Source organism: Chanodichthys erythropterus, chromosome 4, assembly GCF_024489055.1.
Source record: "Chanodichthys erythropterus isolate Z2021 chromosome 4, ASM2448905v1, whole genome shotgun sequence".
Lineage (NCBI taxonomy): Eukaryota > Metazoa > Chordata > Actinopteri > Cypriniformes > Xenocyprididae > Chanodichthys > Chanodichthys erythropterus.
Window position 1 is genome coordinate 27,202,924 of NC_090224.1, and position 25,073 is coordinate 27,227,996.

The following is a 25,073-nucleotide window of genomic DNA, read 5'->3' on the forward strand; positions in this document are numbered from 1 at the left end:
CAACACATTCTTGCATGTTCGGAATGACATAAGGGCGAGTCATTTTTTTTTCTTTCATATTCTTTCATTTTTGTGTGAACTAACCCTTTAGGCAGGCGTACACTTTCTAAGTTCGAACACTCAGTAGTTTGTGAGCCTTTGCATACAAGTTAGTTAACCCGATAATCATGTCAAAGCAGTTGGTACATTGCACGACTGCACTACACAGCTTTTCTTTGTTTTAAAAACAGACTTAACATTTATCTATTATGGGTTGTAATTAGGAGACGATGAGCACATTAAGCTTTGTGCCATGCTGTTTATATTTATCAATCAGTAAAAATGCCCCTTTCAACGCCCAAAACAAGAAGCTTGCGGATGAGATGATGAGAGGAAGGAGATTTTGGATTGTATATGATAGTCGAATTGATCGAACAGTTTTAATCGAACAGATTTTAAAAAAACTTTAATCATGCCCTTTCAATCCGAATGAAATGTCAATTGGACCCGGCCAATTCATTTCAACTAATGTGGTTACATGTGACTTTTTATTCCATCTGTGCTACTAGATTAAAGTCTGATTATTAGAGCCCATGTAAACACAGCTATTGTTGCTGCTATAGCTTCAGATTTAAAAAAGTTATAGGGTTGCCAAGCAGCCTATGTGATATAATTTGGGACTATACAATAGCTGCATTTACATGGACCCTAATTAGGGGCCAAGCCCCGAAGGGGCTGTAGCCCCTACTGTAATTGTACGTTTTCCCTTTTATTATTATTATTCTTCCTCCCGAATGGGAGTCTATGGCAGCCCTATCAACGGAACATGAGAAAATGATGAAATTTGGCACAGTTGTAGAGATGCTCATGAATAGTGATTGGACCAAATTTGGAGTCTCTAGAACCAACTCTATAGCGCCACCACCAGTTCAAAATTTCAACATTCTAACGGTTTTAACATTTGAACTGTTTGTCATAGAAAAATTAAATTTAGTTCATCTGATTCGTCTCTTCATGCTGATGCTATTCAACTTCTTACATTAAGTCTCCACCCATTACAGTAGCGGCCATTTTGAAAAGTACAGTATTTGTTTTTTTCGCTTCTCCTCCTTCAAAATTTGTCCAATTTTGTCCAATCTTTGATCAGATTATCTTTGGACTGAGCCGCACAGAAATGACTGAACAGATTTTTTTTATTCATCTTTGTTCAAAGGTTATGATGTCACGAAGTTAACGAGGTCGACCCAAAATTAGTATAGAGGCTGTATCTCGGCCAAACTTTGAGCAATCGAAACAAAAATTGGTACCCTTCATCAGAACCATGGTCTGAGGGTCTACGCCAAACTTGGGAACAGCGCCACCTACAGGTCATGAGATATGAAAAATGGCTATTTTGGCCAATAACTTTTGAACAGTTTGTCAGAAAATCAAGATCTTGGTGTCTATGGATTCCTTGGATCATGCCGATTCTGTCAATATTGGATGAATCACGTGTCCGCCATTTTGAATTTTGTCATAAATTGCGATATCTTTTAAACAATTTGACATATCTTCACAAAAATTGGTATGTATGACCTTTAGAAGGTCGTGAAGGTACCTGAGAAGTTTCAGCACAGCGCCACCTACTGTTCCACAGATGTAATGATTATTTCAAAAACGCTTATAACTTTTGAAAACACTTTCCAAAATGTGTATGCTTCATGTCATTTATTCCCTGGCTTATGCCGATTCCGACAATGTATCATTTGTCATTTTCCTTAAATGTACCTGTCTACCGTATTGAAGTAAATGAAAAACAGTTTTTTCGCTACTCCTCCTACAAATTTTGGTCAATTTTGTCCAAAATCAGCTCAGATGATCTTTGGACCGAGCCGCACAGAAATGACTGAACAGATTTTTGATATTCACTACCATTTCCGAGATATTCATCTCTGAATGTGACCTTGCTTGTGTTTGTTGTCTTATGCTAGTTAGCTTAGCACAGTAATTGCTTAGCATGCTAAACTATTGCTATTCTTTCTAATGTGGTCTTCAGTCAACAGGTTAACCAAAACTTAGTTGGCATTAAATAACTTTGCATACTAATATGGTTAACATGCTATGAAGCTTTTTTTTTGTGAACTCTTTCTCACACTGAAACCTCTGCTTAGCATACTGATGAACTTGCATGGCTGATTAGCTCAATGTGTTACGCCACGGATCCCGAATGCTCTGCATCGTGGGTTCGAAACTCAGTGTGACACATGCCCAGACCGCATGAGGTACTGTGGCAGGAAAAGATGCAGAACTTGTGTCTGTTCTAGGCATTCTGCCTAAAACTGGTCTAATCTGAAGCTATCACATGCAATTCCTTTATGTCCAAATTCGTAGTTATTCTTCTTCCCCCTGTATGGTAATCAATGAACCATAAGAAGGAAAATTATCAAATTTGGCATGCTTGTAGTGATAGTAATTAAAAGTAATTTGACCAACTTTGGAGTATCTAGGACTAAGTCTATAGCGCCACCACCAGTTCAAATATTCACTTTTGTAAAGGTTATAACTTTTGAACCCTTTGTTCCAGAAAAATGAATGTCAATACAACTGATTCCTCTCTTCATACTGATCACATTCAATATCTTACATTAAGACTCCACCCAGTACAGTAGTGGCCATTTTGAAAAGTACAGTATTCCATTTTTTCACTACTCCTCCTACAATTTTTGTCCAATTTTGTCCAAAATCAGCTCAGGTGATCTTTGGACCGAGCCGCACAGAAATGACTGAACGGATTTTTGATATTCGCTACCATTCCCAAGATATTCATCTCTGAATGTGACCTTGCTTGTGTTTGTTGTCTTATGCTAGTTAGCTTAGCATGCTAATTGCTTAGCATGCTAACCAGTTGTCATTCTCTTTAATGTGGCTCTTCAGCTATCAAGTTAACCATGAGCTTCATTAGCATTAAGTTAGCTTAGCATGCTAATATGGTTAGCATGCTAAGTAATGCTTTTTTGTAAATTCTTTCTTACACTAAAAGTTCTCTTCCACAGATTGTTGAATGTGCATCCTCAAGTAGCTCAATGTGTAAAGCCAGTTACCTGATGAGCTCTGCACCCCAAGATAGTGGGTTTGAATCCCAGGTGGAGCGGTTTTATGAAATAGTGTGTTTTGATTCCTTTACTGCCTCTTGGATTAGAAATAAATGCTTTTTGTTTCATGCTGTGTTCATTTTCATCTAAGCTTATGTACATTCTGAGTTCATTTTCGCCCGTAATTCTGAACCAGCTGTTTCATGTTTGTTCATTTTCTGCTGTTTTTCCTCTTCCTGCTCTGTATTGCGCTACAGCATGATGAGCTGCAGAATGATCTAAAGTAGTTATTAAATATAACATTCAGTGCAGTTTTATAAAAATTCTTCATTTTGAGTTCATTTTCACATGAACTAATGAACTTCGGCAGGTGTGCCAACATTCACCTGCACAGTGGTGCAATGAGATGAGAAATGGACACTGGACTCGGAGGTCGTGGGTTCGAATCCCGTGTGGGGTTCCTTTATACAATTGTGTGTAATGAGTCATTTTGATACCTTTTTTATCCAAATAAGCATTGTACTAATCTTTATTCCTCTTGAATGAGATACAAGTGTTTTTAGTTCATTTTTTAGTTTAGTTCACAAAGAATTTAAGTAAACAAATCGTGAAGTAATTAACCGTGTCTGATTAACCGTTTTATACAGATTTTATTGGATGGTTCAGATGAGTCAGGGCTCATCTTCTTTGTAATGACAATGAACCAGCCAAATCAATGATTTAGAGTTGTTTATAACAAAATATTCTCTTTTGTTGCCACTTGCTGGTTTAACGTTAACGTTATGTGTGGGTCTATTCATTCTAATAAATCTAACTTTTTATTTTCAGCAGCTGGAGGAGAGACAGCCTGTGCAGCAACAACAAGACAACAATGAGCATGGGTGGGTATTAAATTAATTTCTGACTTATTCAGTACCAATAGATATACGGTCCTGGACTAATATTGCTGCTATCGGTATGTATGTAACGTACAGTCATTAATTACCCTTTATATACAACCACATATCATTCAGATAATCTCCAGGTGGACTGCATGGATCCAGGATCAAGAGATCATTCATCATGCAGACCATGTTCCAGGAGAAGCAGCGTATACTGGGTAACAACTATGCCTCATTTTTCCAATATCACTTAGGTAAGACTAAATGGATTTAAAGTGATTTCAATCGTGGGTCATTTGTTTCAGGTCTGCTTGATCATTTTGTTGTCCTGGATGTGAGAACATGGTCAAAAGGTGTGTCAATCAGCATCCAGCCATAAAAGCAGCCTTCTTGTTAAAAGGCTCAGGAGGACAAACAGGTAATTCACAGGGTTGAATTTCATTTAATTCAGAATGAAATCATTGTGATTGATGAATCTGAATATAGGTGATGTGTACATTTATTTAGAAATCGGATTTGATATTTTAAAATGCACTGTCTGTCCAAAATTACAGACTTTCCCGCTGTTTGTGCGTATTAACCATCATCCTGTTATTGCTTCTTTTCTGTTTCAAAAAGCAGACTTTATATTTATCATTCCAGGTCCTGATTAGGAGACGCAGAGAACATGAAGCTATGTGCCGTGCTGCTTATATTTATCAAGTAGTAAAAATGCTCAAAACTAAACAGAAGCATTTTGAAATTTTATGACAACCGTCATTTATTACACTGCATTCATTCAACAACAATGGTTACACATGCTTTACACTTTCAAATTTCAGTTTTTAATCTGATCAAGTGTTACATGTCCTATCGAACAGATTATAAAAGGTTTAAATCACCCCTTACAATCAGAATGAAATTTTAAAATCTGATTTGGCAAATTCATTCTGAATGACATGGTTGCATGTGACTTAAAGGGATAGTTTACCCAAAAATGAAAATTCTGTCATCATTTACTCACCCTCAGCTTGATCCAAAGCTGTATACATTTCTTCTGTTAAAAACCACCATTGACTTCCATAGTTTTTTTTTTTTTTTTTCATTTTTCTTTTTTTTTCTTTCTTTCTACTATGGAAGTCAATGTTGGCCCAAAGCAGCCTGGTAACAAACTTTCTTTAAAATATTTTATATAGCTTTGGAACAAGCTGAGGGTGAGTAAATGATGATAGAATTTTCATTTTTTGGTGAACTATCCCTTTAATTCGACTGTGCAACTAGTCCGATTACAACCCTATAACTTTTTTAAATCTGAAGCTATAGCAGCAACATTAGCTGTGTTTACATGGGCTCTAATAATCAGACTTTAATCTAGTAGCACAGATGGAATAAAAAGTCACATGTAACCACATTAGTTTAAATGAATTGGCCGGGTCCAATTGACATTTCATTCGGATTGAAAGGGCATGATTAAAGCTTTTTAAAAATCTGTTCGATTAAAACTGTTCGAATCAATTCAACTATCATATACAATCCAAAATCTCCTTCCTCTCATCATCTCATCCGCAAGCTTCTTGTTTTGGGCGTTGAAAGGAGCATTTTTACTGCTTGATAAATATAAACAGCATGGCACAAAGCTTAATGTGCTCATCATCTCCTAATTAGAACCCATAATAGATAAATGTTAAGTCTGTTTTTAAAACAAAGAAAAGCTGTGTAGTGCAGTCGTGCAATGTACCAACTGCTTTGACATGATTAACTAACTTGTATGCAAAGGCTCACAAACTACTGAGTGTTCGAACTTACGAAGTGTACGCCTGCCTAAAGGGTTAGTTCACACAAAAATGAAAAAAAAAAAAAAAAGACTCGCCCTTATGTCATTCCGAACAGCAAGAATGTGTTGTTCATCTTCGAAAAATAAGTGAAGATATTTTAATGAAATCTGAGAGTTGTCTCCCTCAATTTACACACCATGCAACTAACACTTTGACACTTCAAAAAGTTCATAAAGACATTGTAAAAGTGATCCATATGAATGGAGCAATTTAGTCCAAACTTGAAATTCAAAGATAATTTTTGTTCTGTCCTATCTATCATTGTTACAGATCCCTTGTCTTCCTGGACTCCATATCCCATGATCCTCCTGTTTCCACACCTGCACTCACTTCCCTCGTCTGCTCCTCATCAGCACTCATCACCTGCACCTGGACTCTATTGTCAGCACTCCCCATATATTGCACTCACTCCCTGCACTCCTTGTCCGTTCTCTGTTGTGTTAAGTGTTAGTTTGGTGTTCTTTACTCATGTTTATTAAAAGTACTTCTTATATTGTGGAAATCCGTATCTGCCTCATCTCTACACCAGCATCCTTAACAGAAGAACGGACCAATACCGCTGGATCTCCACAATTTAAAATGGGAATCTTCCTTCAAGCGGTGGCTCCCGCTTCTCCTGTGCCTCTCTCTACAATGTCCGCAGCGGAACGACTCATCGGGCTCCTCCAGTACGGACGTTCACTGGAGAGGTATGTGGAGGAGTTCGTAGAGCTAGCTTATTTGACTAACTGGTCAGACGCTCGTCTTATCGCCCTGTTTCTGGATGGGCTGGATGAGAACACTATCCGCTTTGATGAACCTGATGATTATGTTTCCTTAACTGAGACTATAAATTTAATTTTGTATTTAAATGGCTCCAAGTTTCTTGTCAATGTGGTTCAGGAAAAGTGTTCATCTCGTCCAGTCATTCCGGAAACACGGGTGGCCTGGCCAGTTAGTCAAGCTCCGTCTTCCTCCGCATACCCCTCCAGCGAATTGTTCCCCTGTGTTCTGCCGGGCCCACAAATCTCCGCTGGGTCCGGTAAACCCAAGAGGAGGAGGAAGAAAAAGGGCAAGCTCTCGCCAGTCTCCGCCGAGCAAGCAGCGCCAGTCTCCGCTGAGCCCGCTCCAATATCTCCAGGGCCGGCTCCAGTGTCTCCAGAGCCCGCTCCAGCCCTTTCCGAGCCTGCAGCTCCAACCCTGTGCGAGCCACCAAGTGAGGTGGCCTGGCTTATAGACTTTTGGACCGAGCCAAGTTCTCCAGTCTCCGCCGAGCCAAGTTCTCCAGTCTCCGCCGAGCCAAGTTCTCCAGTCTCCGCCGAGCCAAGTTCTCCAGTCTCCGCCGAGCCAAGTTCTCCAGTCTCCGCCGAGCCAAGTTCTCCAGTCTCCGCCGAGCCAAGTTCTCCAGTCTCCGCCGAGCCAAGTTCTCCAGTCTCCGCCGAGCCAAGTTCTCCAGTCGCCGCCGAGCCAAGTTCTCCAGTCTCCGCCGCCGCCGAGCCAAGTTCTCCAGTCTCCGCCGCCGCCGAGCCAAGTTCTCCAGTCTCCGCCGCCGCCGAGCCAAGTTCTCCAGTCTCCGCCGCCGCCGAGCCAAGTTCTCCAGTCTCCGCCGCCGCCGAGCCAAGTTCTCCAGTCTCCGCCGCCGCCGAGCCAAGTTCTCCAGTCTCCGCCGCCGCCGAGCCAAGTTCTCCAGTCTCCGCCGCCGCCGAGCCAAGTTCTCCAGTCTCCGCCGCCGCCGAGCCAAGTTCTCCAGTCTCCGCCGCCGCCGAGCCAAGTTCTCCAGTCTCCGCCGCCGCCGAGCCAAGTTCTCCAGTCTCCGCCGCCGCCGAGCCAAGTTCTCCAGTCTCCGCCGCCGCCGAGCCAAGTTCTCCAGTCTCCGCCGCCGCCGAGCCAAGTTCTCCAGTCTCCGCCGCCGCCGAGCCAAGTTCTCCAGTCTCCGCCGCCGCCGAGCCAAGTTCTCCAGTCTCCGCCGCCGCCGAGCCAAGTTCTCCAGTCTCCGCCGCCGCCGAGCCAAGTTCTCCAGTCTCCGCCGCCGCCGAGCCAAGTTCTCCAGTCTCCGCCGCCGCCGAGCCAAGTTCTCCAGTCTCCGCCGCCGCCGAGCCAAGTTCTCCAGTCTCCGCCGCCGCCGAGCCAAGTTCTCCAGTCTCCGCCGCCGCCGAGCCAAGTTCTCCAGTCTCCGCCGCCGCCGAGCCAAGTTCTCCAGTCTCCGCCGCCGCCGAGCCAAGTTCTCCAGTCTCCGCCGCCGCCGAGCCAAGTTCTCCAGTCTCCGCCGCCGCCGAGCCAAGTTCTCCAGTCTCCGCCGCCGCCGAGCCAAGTTCTCCAGTCTCCGCCGCCGCCGAGCCAAGTTCTCCAGTCTCCGCCGCCGCCGAGCCAAGTTCTCCAGTCTCCGCCGCCGCCGAGCCAAGTTCTCCAGTCTCCGCCGCCGCCGAGCCCTCAGCTCCAGCCGCCGCCTACGAGCCCTCAGCTCCAGCCGCCGCCTACGAGCCCTCAGCTCCAGCCGCCGCCTACGAGCCAGCCGCTTCAGCCCCAGCCGCTTCAGCCTCAGCCGCCATGCCCTTCCTCAGACTTTTAAAAACTTTCCTTAAATTCCCCATGTATTTTTTGGGGGGGGGCCTAGTACCCGTTCCGGTACCTGTGGGTGGGGAACTCCTGGGCGGGGGTTCTGAAGCGCCAGAGCCCACCAGTGCACCTGACCCTCCATGGCAGCCCGCTGCACCTGACCCTCCATGGCAGCCCGCTGCACCTGACCCTCCAGGGCAGCCCGCTGCACCTGACCCTCCAGGGCAGCCCGCTGCACCTGACCCGCCATGGCTGCCCACGGCTCCAGACCCGCCATGGCAGCCCGCTGCACCTGACCCGCCATGGCTGCCCACGGCTCCAGACCCGCCATGGCTGCCCACGGCTCCAGACCCGCCATGGCTGCCCACGGCTCCAGACCCGCCATGGCTGCCCACGGCTCCAGACCCGCCATGGTTCATGGATCCGCCCTGGAGACCTCCGTTCCTGTCCGCTCCTCTCCCTGCACCTGCTTGAGGTCTCCAGGGCGCCCGGGAGTACTGTTACAGATCCCTTGTCTTCCTGGACTCCATATCCCATGATCCTCCTGTTTCCACACCTGCACTCACTTCCCTCGTCTGCTCCTCATCAGCACTCATCACCTGCACCTGGACTCTATTGTCAGCACTCCCCATATATTGCACTCACTCCCTGCACTCCTTGTCCGTTCTCTGTTGTGTTAAGTGTTAGTTTGGTGTTCTTTACTCATGTTTATTAAAAGTACTTCTTATATTGTGGAAATCCGTATCTGCCTCATCTCTACACCAGCATCCTTAACAATCATATGTTGCTGCATCATTTTAAATTTTTATATTTTAATTATAAGACATTTAATAGCTTCTGATTTCGTCCACATTTTCATATTTATTCACAAACTTATAGGATAAACAAATAGGCCTAGGCTATGCATTTATTTATATTATGAAAAGAAAGTATTATGAAAAAAAGTTAAAGTCTGCGTCACTTTTCAGTTTTCATCTTTCATCTCATCTCAACACTTTTTGAGGATCGTGAGTGAAAGCGATCATCTCTTCCTCTTTACTACTTAATAGAAGAAAATAAGCATGAATGAATATCAAAAAATATGTTGAAAGTTGCAGGAGCTTACCGAAATCTGTACCATGTCAGTTCAATCAGTGTTGTAAACAATGTCACGTATGTACCTCATAAAAGCCATTCGTTGACCATAAACTTATAGTCAGCAGCAAGAAAAATAAAACAAACTATTTCAAACAAAACGGATTAGAAACTCAATTATGTAAGCATAAGTATTATAATATAATATATAATAAAATGGACAAACTGGGTGTGTGTAATGAAACCGAATCAAACGTACTCGGTTACTAACGTAACCTCGGTTCCCTGAGATATGGAACGAGTACTGTGTATGGGGGAAAAGTCTCCCTTTTTCCCCGCCACTGAAGCCTTTTCAATAATGCAGTGTAACTGCACCATCATTGGTTCACTCATAGACAAGTTGTTGAACCAATGGCGGCGCGGCTCAGCTGCGCGGCCTATGAAAAGAGAGCGCGCGCACATTCCCGCCAAAAGGGGCGGGGTAATGTGCTATATAAGCGAGCGAATCGCCATAAGCCATATCGACTGAATCGACGACCTAAGCCGCAGCCTCGTGGCACGGCAAGTAACACAGTACTCGTTCCATATCTCAGGGAACCGAGGTTACGTTAGTAACCGAGTATGTTCCCTTTCGATATTTCACTCGTACTGCGTATGGGGGAACGAATTCAACCACGCCATGCCACGGCTGGGGAACGACAGAACTTGAGCAGGCACCAGAAGGGGCCGAGGACAAGTGGAGGCTGAAGCAGTCGTACCCTGTTACACTACGGAGGAGAGAACTCCTGAGTTTGTGATGTGCAAAAAGTGGAATATTAAGGGGCTGCAATTTTACACTGAAAGGACCCGAGCATGCAAGGTCGGAACGTCCAACTGGTAGAATCTGACGAAAGTGGACGGCGAGGACCAGCCGGCCGCCTCACAAATGTCTTTGATAGAGACTCCATTGGACCAGGCCCATGATGAAGCCATGCCTCTAGTGGAATGGGCTCTAACTCCAATGGGGCATGTAGTGCCTGCAGAGGAGTAAGAAAGGGCTATGGCGTCAACAATCCATCGTGATAGACGCTGTTTCGAGACCGGAGACCCTTTGGTGCGGCCACCAAAACAAACGAATAGCTGATCAGATTGCCGGAAGGGCTGTGATCGCTCGATGTAGATGCGCAAAGCCCTAACGGGGCATAGTGATTCTAGCTCTGGCTCGTCCGCTGAACGGGGGAGCGCAGAGAGTGAGATCACTTGTGCTCTGAACGGCGTAGAGAGCACCTTGGGAACGTAGCCAACCCTTGGTTTAAGCATGACCGTAGAGTCGTTAGGCCCGAATTCAAGGCATGCAGGGCTCACAGAGAGTGCCTGCAGATCGCCAATGCGTTTAACCGATGCCAATGCAAGTAGCAGGGCGGTTTTAAACGTTAAGGGCTTGAGGCCTGCTAGACTTAATGGCTCAAAAGGAGGACCTTTAAGAGCCCTGAGGACCAAAGAGAGGTCCCAGGGGGGAACGGTGAGGGGACGAGGAGGATGCAATCGCCTAGAACCCCTCAGAAACTTAATAATCAAGTCGTTCCGCCCTACAGATTGTCCAGCAATGGGCGAGTGAAACGCCACAATGGCTGCTACATAAACCTTGAGCGTGGAAGGGGCTCGCCCCGAGTCCAGTCACTCTTGGAGGAAAGTTAGTATGGAAGATACTTCGCATTCCTCCGGGTCTATGCTGCGTGTAGAACACCAGCTAGCAAAGATCGACCACTTCTGGGCATAGAGACGTCTCGTGGATGGAGCTCTTGCCTGTGAAATGGTATCTAGCACATGACTGGGGAGGTCAGACGGCTCCCGTCGAGGATCCACAGATATAGAGCCCAAAGCTCTGGCTGTGGGTGCCAGATTGTTCTGTTCGCCTGAGAGAGGAGATCCCGTCTCAGGGGAATTGGCCATGGGGCTTTTGTGGAAAGCCGAAACAGCTCCGAGGTCCAAACCTGGCTCCTCCAGAGTGGGGCCAACAACAGAAAGGCGTAAAGAAGGGTATTGGGCCAGATGTGGGCCAATGCATCGTCCTTCTTGGAGAAATAAGTTGGGCAATGAGAGTTGTCTTCTGAGGCAAAGAGGTCCACCTCTGCTTTCCCGAAGAACTCCCATATGGTTTGAACAGTCTGGGGGTGGAGCATCCACCCGTCTAAGGGGATGTTGTTCCGAGACAGCATGTCTGCTCCCAGATTGCTTTTCCCAGGTATATGAGTCGCTTTGAGTGAGCGAACACTTGGGGAAGCCCATTCCAGAAGGCGTTTCGCCAGAGCGCATAAGCGGCTGGCCGAAAGACCCCCCTGGCGATTTATATATGAGACCACTGTCATACTGTCCGATTGGACTAGGACGTGGCGATCTGTCAGACGAGAATGGAAGGCTTGGAAGGCTCGTATCACTGCCAATAATTCGAGGCAGTTGATGTGTAGGTGGCTTTCCTCGTGTGTCCACGAGCCAAAAGCCGGGCTGCCCTCGCACAGGGCGCCCCAACCTGAGTTGGATGCGTCTGTCGAGAGAACCGTCCTTCGTGTTACTGCCTGTAGGGGTACTCCTAGAGTGAACCAAGTAGGGTTCATCCAAGGTTTCAGAGCCATCAAACAGGCCTGATTGACCTTGAGGCGAAGGTGCCCGTGACGCCAAGCGTAAGGAGGGACCTGGGTTTTCAGCCAGAACTGCAGGGGCCGCATGCGAAGCAGGCCGAGCTGGAGCACTGGGGAGGCAGAAGCCATGAGCCCCTGCAAGAGCTTCAGAGGGAGGTAGGCCTTGTTCTTGACGGAAGCCGCGAGCTGCTGAATGGCCAGAGCGCGCTCTGGTGAGACTACGGCCGTCATGCGGACCGAGTCGAACACTGCACCCAGGAACGAAATTCGTTGAGTGGGGAGTAGTGAGCTCTTGGCTAGGTTGACCCTGAGACCCAGGCACTGTAAGTGGCTGAGGAGCACGGATCTGTGGTGTTCTAGTTCCGAACGCGAGCTGACCAGAATGAGCCAGTCGTCGAGGTAATTCAAAACTCGTATTCCCATCTGTCTCAGAGGGGAAAGAGCCGCATTCATGCACATCGTGAAAGTGCGGGGGGCCAGGGAGAGCCCGAAGGGGAAGACCGTGTACTGATAAGCCACACCCTCAAATGTGAATCGCAAGAATCGCCTGTTATGGGGGGCTATCTGGATGTGAAAGTAAGCGTCTTTCAGATCCAGCGAGCAAAACCAATCCTCATGGCAAATCTGCGCGAGAATTTGTTTCAGCGTCAGGACTTTGAACTTTCGCTTCATAAGGGAAAGGTTCAACAACCTGAGGTCCAAAATGGGTCTGAGACCACCGTCTTTCTTGGGTACCAGAAAGTAGCGGCTGTAAAAGCCCGACTCGCTCTCTGGAAAGGGGACTGTTTCTATAGCCCCTTTTCTGAGTAGAGTTAAGACCTCGGCTCGGAGGACGTGAACGTCGTCCGCTTGTACCACGGTCTGGATGACCCCTCCAAATCGCGGAGGTCTTCTGGTGAACTGGAGCAAGTAGCCCTGGGTTACAACTTTTAGAATCCATCGTGACACCCCTGGGATGGCTTTCCAAGCCTCGGCCCGTGTGGCAAGAGGGAGGATTACGTCTGGTGATGGCCCGAGAGAGGGAGATGACATCACTTCAATGCGACTCATGGCTTCTGATGCTCACACTCATTTACAGGGGAAGATAACCATCACAGCTGGCAATTTCCGAGCTGGGGTAAAATCTTTCTTTGGCAGGACACTGTTATACTGTAGTGCCTGCAACTCGACCTGTCACCGCTATATACGGCAATCTTTTACTGTTAATTTCACCATCCTAACGACAACTTGTCACAGTTATGTCTGACGATCCATCACTGTTATATTCACCTTTAATGCACCTACCACTGGACCTGGCACTGCGAAATACAATTGCCACTATGCAGCGGCCTCACAATGTCACTCTTATGTGTGCCTGGCTTGTCTATACCGGTTATATTACAGTTAGATATTTTTAGTATTCATACAATAATAATAATATATGCTTGCTTGTTGTCTCTTCAATTCCTGTTTTTTGCACAAGAGAATATAACATATGAAATCTACCTTACTAATATATTTGCTCGTGAATTACAGTAAAAGTAAGATATGCCATTGCAATTGTTTAGATCATTGTATATTGCTCGTTGTTGGGGATTGCCCCACTGAATGCCGGTTCTTTAATGGTCTTAACCACTTCAGCACTCTGATCAGGGAGTAGGAGTCATCACATCTTTTCCACCTTTTATTTGTGCAGGGTTTCACCATATACACATATTATGCATTGGAGGTAGTTTTTCGTCAATAACTTTGTCCTGCAATCAAAGATGATGCACGGGTGGAAAATGCGTCATATATTGATGGCTCCGTCTGCGCAACGGAGTATGCGTCACTTACGCCAAAACTGTATTCACTACGAATTGCGTAATACGTCATTTTCATATGTAGAATAATTACTACAAACCCTTAACTGATTCAGAACACAGCAGCAGATAATACAGAAAAAAACATAATATAAAGAATTCACAACAGCCGCCCCCACATTTGAGCAGCAAATGTGCAAGTTAAGAGAATTCTTTAAGAGTCTTCATTGATATCCTTAAGAGCAGGCAATGGAATAAGGCGAACAACTGGCCGGGTGTACACTTTGCCTTTAACGATGACATCTACTGTTCTTACACATCCATCATTACTGACCACAGTCTTAGTAACTTTACCAATAGGCCACTGAGCCCTAGGAAGTTGTGGATCAATTATCAAGACCACTGAGCCTACTGTCAGAGTATCCGATGGTTTGTGCCATTTCTGGCGTGTTTGAAGTGTGGGTAAGTAGTTCCTTGTAAATTGAGTCCAAAATTGGTCAACCAGATTTTGACAATGACGCCATCTACGCCGCCCCATTTCTTCTGAGGCATATGCCACCTGTGGAAGCGATGCATCCCGCCGCCCCATGAGGAGAAGATTTGTTGTAATGGCGTCAAAATCTGCAACATCTGCGGAGACGTATCCAAGGGGTTTTGAATTCAAAATGCCCTCTACCTCTACCAAGACTGTAGATAGGACATCTTCAGAAACAGACTGACTTCCAAGTGCCACCTGGAGAGCGGCTTTAATAGAGCGGACCTCTCGCTCCCAAACCCCACCAAAAGCATTAGGCGGATTGAACTTGAAGAGGATCTGGTAATCAGCCAACTGTTCTTTTAATTGGGATTCCATGGCTGCAAAGGCTTCTTGCAGTTCTCGTTCAGCACCACGAAAGTTTGTGCCACAATCTGACCTGATCTCCTTTGGCCTGCCACGCCCGGCTATGAATCGTCGAAGAGCAAGCAAGAAAGCATCCACATCCATGGAGTTGAGAAGCTCTATGTGGACAGCTCTTGTGGTGAGGCATTTGAAAATTACACCCCAACGTTTCTCGATCCTTCTGCCTATCTTGACATAAGGGCCGAAACAGTCTAATCCTGTTGAATAAAATGGTGGAGAGAGAAGCCTGAGCCGCTCTGGTGGCAAGTCCGCCATCTGTGGTACCTTAGGCTGAGCTCGCCATCGTTGACAGGATGAGCAGTTAAGCTGATGGTGTTTAACAGCTTGGCATCCTCGCAAGACCCAGTATTGCCTCCGTATTTCTGCATACAGCCATTCTGTACCTGGGTGCAACAAGTGTTCATCAAAGTCTTTAATGAGAAGCTTCGTTGCTGGATGCCGTGGATCTAGCACTATGGGGTGAATCTGTTCAACGTTTGGGCTCTCCAGTCTCCGTAATCGTCCTCCAACTCTGAGTACATTAGTCACTGGATCCCACTCTGGAGCAAGACACGCAAGCCGACTGTGATGTGGTATAGGTTTTTGTGTTTTGAGGGCCGCTATCTCCTCAGGAAAGCCCTGAGCTCGACACTCTCTCAGCAGTACCAATTCTGCTTCACGATGGGTGTCTGCTGAATCATCCATTACCTTTTGACATAGTCGTCGGGTTGCCTTCACGAACTCTTTCCATGTACTGAACTGAGTGGCATCAGGACAGTTATGATCTGATTCCACAGTGGTTAGGCAGCAGATAGTAAGACTTTTCAGTTCAGGTAACTCTTCTGACTGTGGCTGATTAGGTCTCTTCGGCCAGTGGGCAGAACTCAGTTTTAGAAATTATGGTCCCTCACTCCAGCGGCCAGGCACAGTGAAACTTGAGAGTGGTTTACCTCTTGTGATATCGTCTGCCGGGTTTTGCTGTGTGTCTACATAACGCCAGGTACTGTGCTCTGTCAACTCCTGTATTTCGGAGACTCGTGTTCCAACAAAGACCTTGAATCTATAGGAGTCAGACTGAAGCCACTCCAGCACAGTTGTAGAATCTGTCCACAGAATGGTCTGTTGGATAGTGAGAGTTATCTCATCTCTCAAAAGCTTTGCTAGCTGTGCTCCCGCTAATGCTGCGCAGAGTTCCAAGCGAGGCATGGACTGCTGCCTCCTGGGTGCCACTCGTGATCTGGCCATCACAAAGGATGTATGAACGACATCTCCTGTGTACTCTACTAAATAATCCACAGCCCCATATGCTCGTTCAGATGCATCACAAAACACATGGAGGTCGTACTTCCGTTGTGCATCATTAGGAACTGATGAGTAACCGCGAGGAATTGTTATGGTGCTGAGACACTGCAGCTCACTTTCCCATGTATTCCAAGCAGCACGAAGGTCGGGCGGCAAGTTTGGGTCATCCCAGTCTCTCTTCTCATAGTTGTTGAATGAGCACCTTTGCTCGCGTGCTAAACGGCACGATGAAGCCCAAGGGATCATACTGTGTTGCTAGCACCTGATAGGCCGTTCTCATTGTTAGTGCGGCATGTTCAATGGGACGATAGTGGTATCCTAGTGTATCAGCAGCACAATTCCACCTAAGGCCCAGAGTTGGCTCCATTGGATCAGTCCTGTTCTGCCCAAGCCACTGTTCTGCAGCCAAGGACCTTGCTTCCGTAGGTAGATGTGATATTACTGATGGCTGGTTGCAAGCCCATTGTCTGAGGTCAAATCCACCGGATGCCAGCAGATTGCGCAGGTGATCAACTGTCAGTTTGGCCTCTGATATGGTTGGAAAGCTTTCCAGATAATTGTCCACATAAAAACTCTGCTGCACTGTTTTCAGAGCACCTGGGTTACTGTCTTGGTTATTGCGAGCATGCTGTTGCACAGCGAAAATGGCACAACATGGACTGCTGGTTGTGCCAAACGGCAAAACTTGCCATTCGTAAACATCTTGACAGTTCTCATAGTGCAAATCTCGCCAAATGAAGCGGAGCAGAGGTCTGTCCTCAGGCAACAAGCGGACCTGATGGAACATTCCACGAATATCCGCACTTACAGCCACTTGATGTTGTCTGAATCTTAAGAGGACGCCCAACAATGATGGGCCAAGGGCAGGCCCTGGCAGAAGCTGATCATTCAGAGACAGACCTTGATACCTGAATGAGAAATTGAAGACCAGTCTTGGTTTATCATTGTGGCACACCAGGTGGTGGGGAATGTACCAGGCCTCCTCTGACTCTGTGACTTCTTCAGGTTGGAGCTTAGTAACATAACCTGCCTTGATGAGTTTATTGATCTCACCAGAGTAGATGGAAGCTTTCTCTGGGTCTCCCTTGAGTTTCCTCTCTGTACTCCTCAGACTGGGCATGACTGATTGAATCGGGCTGATGAGTTTTGCAGCACCAGGTTTACGCAAGAGGGGTGTGGCATAACGTTGAACCCCTTCCACCATAACCCTTTGCGTTCTGTTTTCGAGAAGTTTAATTGCTTCTTGATCTTCCCTGGATCGAACCACCAGTTTTTCATTCCGATAAGGCAGGACGTCAAGTTGCCATAACTTCTCAACATTACGATAGAGCAAGTCATTGGGACAAGCAGTTGACATGAAAAGACATTTCTGTACTGAGTTGAGGCTTGGTGTGCTCTCCTCAGCCCCCTGTAGGGCCCACCCAAGGGCTGTGTGCACTGCAGCTGGACCACCTATAGTTCCTTGACGGACTGGCTTATCTGCTGGGATAAGATGGACATGGTCTGATCCTATCAGTACCAGTGGACGCACATTGTGGAAGGACTGTAAAGGAAGTCCTCTGAGGTGAGCATACCGTTTCTGAAGTCTCTGCACGGGATATGATTGCTCTACTAAGTCCAGACCCGAAGCTGTGAAGGCCCCAAGTATCTGGAAGTGCCTCTTTGGTTCACTCTTTGGAGAGATTTCCAGGTTAATCTTGGACCCAGAAAGGTGAGTGATGTCAGATCGTACTGTGCGTAGAGCTAGTGTTTCTGGTTCACCCTCCAACTGTAGCCTTTGGACAGCTATCGATAAGATCATGGTGCGCTGTGCTCCATCGTCTAGTACAGCATAAGTCTCCACAGAATTGAACTTAATGTGTAACAGCACTGGTACCACTTTGAGAAGCACTCTGCATGTCGCACTAGCTGGTGGTTTCTTTTGCTTGGGTTCTTTGGGACGAGTAGCAAGCACAGTTTCCGCAGGGGATGCACCATGATAAACAACCAGACTTGGTCCCTTTGGTTTAGCTGAGGATTTCTCTTTACTAACACCTGGAAGTTTCTCGTGCTGGTAGCGCTGTACTAATCAAATAGACAGTCTCTGCTGTTGTGCTTTGACTTGCAGCCACCCAGCGAAGTCCTGCAGATTATAGGGGTTAAGATTTATGGAGTTGAGCTTTCCCTGCTGTTGAAGGAACTCAATGAAGCCATCCCGCAGATACTTTGGCAGCTTGCTAAGTGGGCGGTCTACATGTGAGCAGCAATTAAGCTCCATCCCTCTGGGTCCCTCTAGGGACAGCAGCATACTGACTAGGAGATGGACACGCAAAGCAAAGCTCTGAAAGCTGTGGCTATCATTGGGCTTGACATCTGGTGATGTGAGGATGGCAGCTATCTCACTTTGAGCCAGTTGATGTGGCTGACCATACTGCAGTTGAAGTGCTTGCATAGCTGCTGAATACGGATAGGGATGATGCCGGCATGACTGCCCTATCATCTGAGCTTCAGGCAGTTTCAGATGTTCCAACAGTACATGGTATTTATATTTCTCTGATAACTCTGGGTAAGGCTCAAGCAAGTTGTCCAATGCCAGCTTCATATTAGCAAATTCCTTCTCACTGTCACTTGTGAAGTCTGGAATTTTAGGTTTAGGGGGGCTATACAATGTCCATTGCGGTATACTGCCACCCGGTGGAGCTACAGTCTGATCTGCTATCAGCTGTGGAGGAGCAACAACTGCTGCAGTGTTCACTGAAGGGACAAACCCAGGTATCACGTTTTGTGATGATAATGCTGATGACATCATCGTTTGATAAGGAGGGACACAACTGAATGAGGTAGGTTCATTCACCCGCAGCATCTGCGAATGTGGTTTTGCAAGATAGCCATGAAGTGCTGCAGGATGTTGATAGGCAGGTGCTGACGCAATCAGCTGCTGTGGCTGGAATGAATGTTCAGCATCATGAGTTACAGCTCGTTCTTGACTGAGCGGAAGTGTGAGAGAATGGGTGGGAACAGGCTGAAATAGTGGTTGCAGTGACAGATGTGAGACAGGAGATGCCACGCGAGAGGAGATAGGGGAATACATTGAACCCGTAGTTCTTGGCTGGTGTGGATGAATGGGAGTGAATCCAAGGCTGCGACTCTCCAGCCCCGCTTTAGGAATAGCACCTGTTTTAACTGACTTTTCCTCATGTCTCACCGATGTGCATTCAGCTTGTTTCCCAGCATGTGATGCAGGGTCATATGAATGTGAGGGAAGAGGGCTTGATGAACTAGAAGGTGCTGGAGATGATTGTGGCGATACAGCAACAGCTTGTACTGGTTCATTGTCCTTATCTTCCTGTTCCTCCCTCAAGAACGTTTTAATGTGTTCCATCATCTCGCTTCGGCGGTGCTTACGTTTATTAAGCTGATCTAATTTTCTGAGAAGACTGTCCATTTCAATGTTCTCCTCTTTCTCCCTCTCATTCATAGACTCCATGAGTTTTGTCAATGAGTCCATACTCAATACATCTGCTTGACTCGGACTGGGCGTGGTTCGATGTCCACCTTGACTGGTGACTGCATCTGCTTGACTAGTATACACTGCGGCTGCTGCTCCTCTCTGCTCCTCTGACTCCCTCTGAACAGGACTGGAGGAAAGGGCAGGTCGGTGATGGAAGTCAAGGATGTAATCTTCAAAGCGCTTGGGGGTCTGACATCGCCGTGAGGGTCTTGCTTGAGTATCAGTATGGGAAGCGGATGATGGTTTGCCATCTGATGACATTCTGATGCAGTCAAGGCTCCGGCTCGAAGGACCATTTGTTGGGGATTGCCCCACTGAATGCCAGTTCTTTAATGGTCTTAACCACTTCAGCACTCTGATCAGGGAGTAGGAGTCATAACCTTTTCCACCTTTTATTTGTGCAGGGTTTCACCATATACACATATTATGCATTGGAGGCAGTTTTTCGTCAATAACTTTGTCCTGCAATCAAAGATGATGCACGGGTGGAAAATGCGTCATATACTGACAGCTCCATCTGCGCAACGGAGTATGCGTCACTTACGCCAAAAATGTATTCACTACGAATTGCGTAATACGTCATTTTCATATGTAGAATAATTACTACAAACCCTTAACTGATTCAGAACACAGCAGCAGATAATACAGAAAAAAACATAATATAAAGAATTCACAACACTCGTAATTGTAAACTGCCTGCATATTTTGTCATTTATTGTTTTCCTGTAAACAGATTATAGAACAGATGTTGCCTATCCCTGATCTATAATTTTGTATCCATCTGGTTTATCTCCTCTGTAACACTATCGCAGTCAATGCAGAAATTATATATTCAGTCTTAGAATTAATTTACCAGGTTACCTATTGGGGGTGTCGCAACATACCGGTATTGACGATAATCGTGACATTCAAAGCATGTAATATCGATATCATGTTAATTTAGGGTGTGACGATATACCAGTATTGATGATAACCACAATAAAATGTGTAGGACGCTTATGATATAGTGACATGTAAATACTCCAGCGCTAGTACCTGGCTGAGCTCTCAGGTGGCAGTATTGCACCTTAACGCTGACCTGTCAAACAAGAAGACACATCACGCGCAGCTATTCTGAGGGAGAGGGAGAGTGAGAGGCTCTGTCCACACCCGAAGTAGGCTCGACAGTCCCTGCGTTACATTCGGAAGGGCTCATCCCTATGCCCTAATCCCTTCAAAGTGTTTACCCTCTGGAATGAGTTCCGTAGGGATGAAGGATGTAGGGGTCAAAAAAACTCTTTTTTTGGAATGCACTTCTGCGTCATCTTAACGAGACAATCAAGAAGGAGTAGATTGTGCAAGCTGCGCCCTTTGTTTAACGTGTCCATCAGTTGTACCCTTCGAAATCCTTCATTCAGAAGGGCCCTTTGAAGTGGCCTGTTTTGAGCACTTCGGTTTGGACAACCCTTGAATATGGTGGCCATGATTATTTTCACTCCGAAGTGCCCTTCGGAGGGCAATATATCGCGTTTGGAATGCACCGTGTATGGGAGTTTTTCGGTTCCTTAGACAGCCCAATCCGCAAGATTTGCCTAGCTACAGTCAGTACGAAGGGTGGAAACACCACCAACCTTTTTACCCATCTCCGTGTCCATCACCCTGCAGATTATGCCATTTTACAGAGAGTAAGTTGCGATTATTTTACTAGTCATGGAATGTGAAATGTTATATAAACCTGTTAACAGCAATTTTCTGTGTTCATATATTTAAATAAAGGGTGATTCTTTTAATAAGTACCACGCTTTCTTTACTTGTCTTATTCAGTGTGATGTAGCTATGTAACGTATGCAGTTATGTGCCCTCAAAATTGAAGATACACGGGCATTTTTTTGCCCCGACAATTTTTTGTCATTCTATCATATTATAAGATGTAGTTATATTAAAATATCAGACGAGCAAATCACACAAATGCAATGTTCCTTCAGCTTATTGTTAAATTAACAATGTGAGTTACATTTTAGACACAGTATTGTTAATATTGTTTTTCCCCCTTTATTTCGGCAACGAAAATTTCAAAATTATGAACAGCAGAACAGCTGTGCAACAGAAATGTTTTTGTTATTCTGACTGAATCCGTGTTTAGAATGAATGAATCCGAGCTTCGTTCCTGAATGAATCAGTCATTTGAACGAATCGGTTGACTCACTCAATCATTAAGACAGTGACTTGCTGCCACCTACTGGCAGTTTAGTTTAGTTTCATATTTAAGGTACATTTTAATTAAACATTTAAAAGTAGAAAAAAATATTTAAATATATAATATTGAATTAAATTTATGTAGACAAATTGTAAATGCTGTGTAAATATATTAATGCCACTTCTCATTCTGTGTCACTTCTGTATTGCAAAGATGGATTTTGTTGGTAATGATTTAATTTGATTGGTAACAGCCATAATGTATAGGCTACTATGCTAGTATTAATTTTTATTTCTTCAGGTCTTAAAAAGCCTTAAATTTGACTTTAAAAAATGTGCAGCAACCCTGAAAGAGAAAAACTAAATAAACAAAGTAAAAATTATTTAGACTGATAAGATTAAGGAAATTAATCCAACGCCATGGTACAATGAACACACTCGGGCCCTTAAAACAGCAGCTAGAAAAATGTTGCGCAGCTGGAAGAAAACAAAAGTAGAAGTATTTTGCATTTTGTGGAGAGAGAGAATGATTGAGTACAGAAAGGCCTTAAAAACTGCTAGATCTGCCTGTTTTTCAAAACTTTTAGAAGAAAATAAACAAAACCCTAGGTATTTATTTGATACAGTGGCTAAATTAACAAGAAATAAAGCTTCAACTTCTTATGTTTCCAAAGAGCACAGCAGTAATGACTTTATGAACTTCTTTACTTGCAAGACTGATAATATTAGAGAAAAAATTATAACCATGCAACCGTCTACTACAGTATTGTGTCAGACAGTGCATTGTAGTGTCCCTGAAGAAAAATTCAATTCATTTACTGCTTTAGGAGAGGAAGAATTGTCTAAACTTGTTAAATCATCAAAATCAACAACATGTACAGTACAGTCCAAAAGTTTGGAACCACTAAGATTTTTAATGTTTTTAAAAGAAGTTTCGTCTGCTCACCAAGGCTACATTTATTTAATTAAAAATACAGTAAAAAAAAAAAGTAATATTGTGAAATATTATTACAATTTAAAATAACTGTGTACTATTTATATATATTTGACAAGGTAATTTATTCCTGTGATGCAAAGCTGAATTTTCAGCATCGTTACTCCAGTCTTCAGTGTCACATGATCCTTCAGAAATCATTCTAATATGCTGATTTGCTGCTCAATAAACATTTATGATTATTTTCAATGTTGAAAACAGGTGTGTCCTTTTTTTTTCAGGAGTCCTTGATGAATAGAAAGTTCAAAAGAACAGCATTTATTTGAAATACAAAGCTTCTGTAGCATTATACACTACCGTTCAAGTTACCGTCAAAGTTTGGGGTCAGTGAGAATTTTTATTTTTATTTTTTTGAAAAGAAATTAAAGAAATTAATACTTTTATTCAGCAAGGATGCATTAAATCAATCAAAATTGGCAGTAAAGACATTTATAATGTTACAAAAGATTAGATTTCAGATAAACACTGTACTTTTGAACTTTCTATTCATCAAATAATCCTGAAAAAAAAATATTGTACACAAATATTTTGTACAATTGTACACATTAAATGTTTCTTGAGCAGCAGATCAGCATATTAGAATGATTTCTGAAGGATCATGTGACACTGAAGACTGGAGTAATGATGCTGAAAATTCAGCTTTGCCATCACAGGAATAAATGACTTTGTGAAATATATTCAAATAGAAAAGTTATTTTAAATTGTAATAATATTTCACAATATTACTGTTTTTTACTGTATTTTTAATTAAATAAATGTAGCCTTGGTGAGCAGACAAAACTTCTTTTAAAAACATTAAAAATCTTAGTGGTTCCAATCTTTTGGACTGTACTGTATGTTAGACCCTATACCGACTAAGCTATTGAAAGAGATGCTTCCAGAGGTCATAGATCCTCTTCTTAATATCGTTAATTCATCTTTATCACTAGGATACATACCAAAAACCTTTAAGCTGGCTGTTATTAAACCTCTTATTAAAAAAACACAACTTTTTTCCTTTTTAGAAAGAAATAGTATCTGTGAGGATTTCCAGTCAGGATTTAGTACCATAGTACTGAGACTGCTCTCATTAGAGTTACTAATGATTTGCTCTTATCATCAGATTGTGGTTGTATCTCTCTATTAGTGTTACTGGATCTTAGTGCTGCATTTGACACTATTGATCACAATATTCTTCTAAATAGACTCGAAAACTATGTTGGCATTAGTGGAATTGCATTGGCATGGTTCAAATCATACTTATCTGACCGTTATCAGTTTGTAGTAGTAAACGATGAGATGTCATATCAATCACAAGTTAAATATGGAGTACCACAAGGCTCAGTACTAGGACCGTTGCTTTTCACTCTGTACATGCTACCGTTGGGAGATATCATTAGGAAGCATGGCGTTAGTTTTCATTGTTACGCTGATGATACTCAGCTCTATATTTCTTCGTGCCCTGATGAAACTTACCAATTTGCTAAATTAACAGAATGTATAGCTGATATAAAAAACCGGATGACCAGTAATTTCCTACTACTAAATTCAGGAAAAAAACAGAGATTCTAATTTTTGGACTGAAAATTTCTTTACGCAATAATCTAGAATACTGTCTAACACTTGATGGCTGCTCTGTTAAGTCTTCGTCGTCAGCTAGGAACCTGGGTGTGCTCTTGGATACCAATCTTTCATTTGAAGGCCATGTTACTAGCATCTGTAAAACCACATTCTTCCATCTTAAAAATATATCTAAATTACGACATATTCCCTCAATGAAAAATGCAGAACAGTTAGTTCATGCGTTCATGACCTTGAGGCTAGATTACTGTAACGCTCTACTGGTTGGTTGTTCAGCCCGCTTGATAAATAAACTACAGCTCGTACAAAATGCAGCAGCTACTGACTAGAACTAGGAAGTATGACCATATTAGCCCAGTTCTGTCAACACTGCATTGGCTTCCTGTTAAACATCGTATAGATTTTAAAAACTTGCTAATTACTTACAAAGCACTAATGGTTTAGCTCCCCAGTACCTAAGCGAGCTCTTAATGCATTATAGTCCTTCCCGTTTGCTGCTATCTCAGAATTCAGGCCAGCTGATAATACCTAGAATATCAAAATCAACTGCAGGCGGTAGATCCTTCTCCTATTTGGCACCTAAACTCTGGAACAATCTTCCTAGCATTGTGCAGGATGCAGACACACTCTGTCAGTTTAAATCTAGACTAAAAATGCATCTCTTTAACCTGGCATACACATAACACATTATCAATTTATATTTTCAAATCCGTTAAAGGATTATTAGGCTGTATAAATTAGGTCAGCCGGAACAGGGAACAATTCCTATAACACCAGATGTACTTGTTACATCAGAAAAAGAATGGCATCTACGCTAATATTAGTCTTTCTGTTTATCCCGAGGTTTACCGTAGTCAACCGGATCCGGGCCGTATTCAGCTGAGACCAAGGACCGGCGCCATGACACAACCACAACACT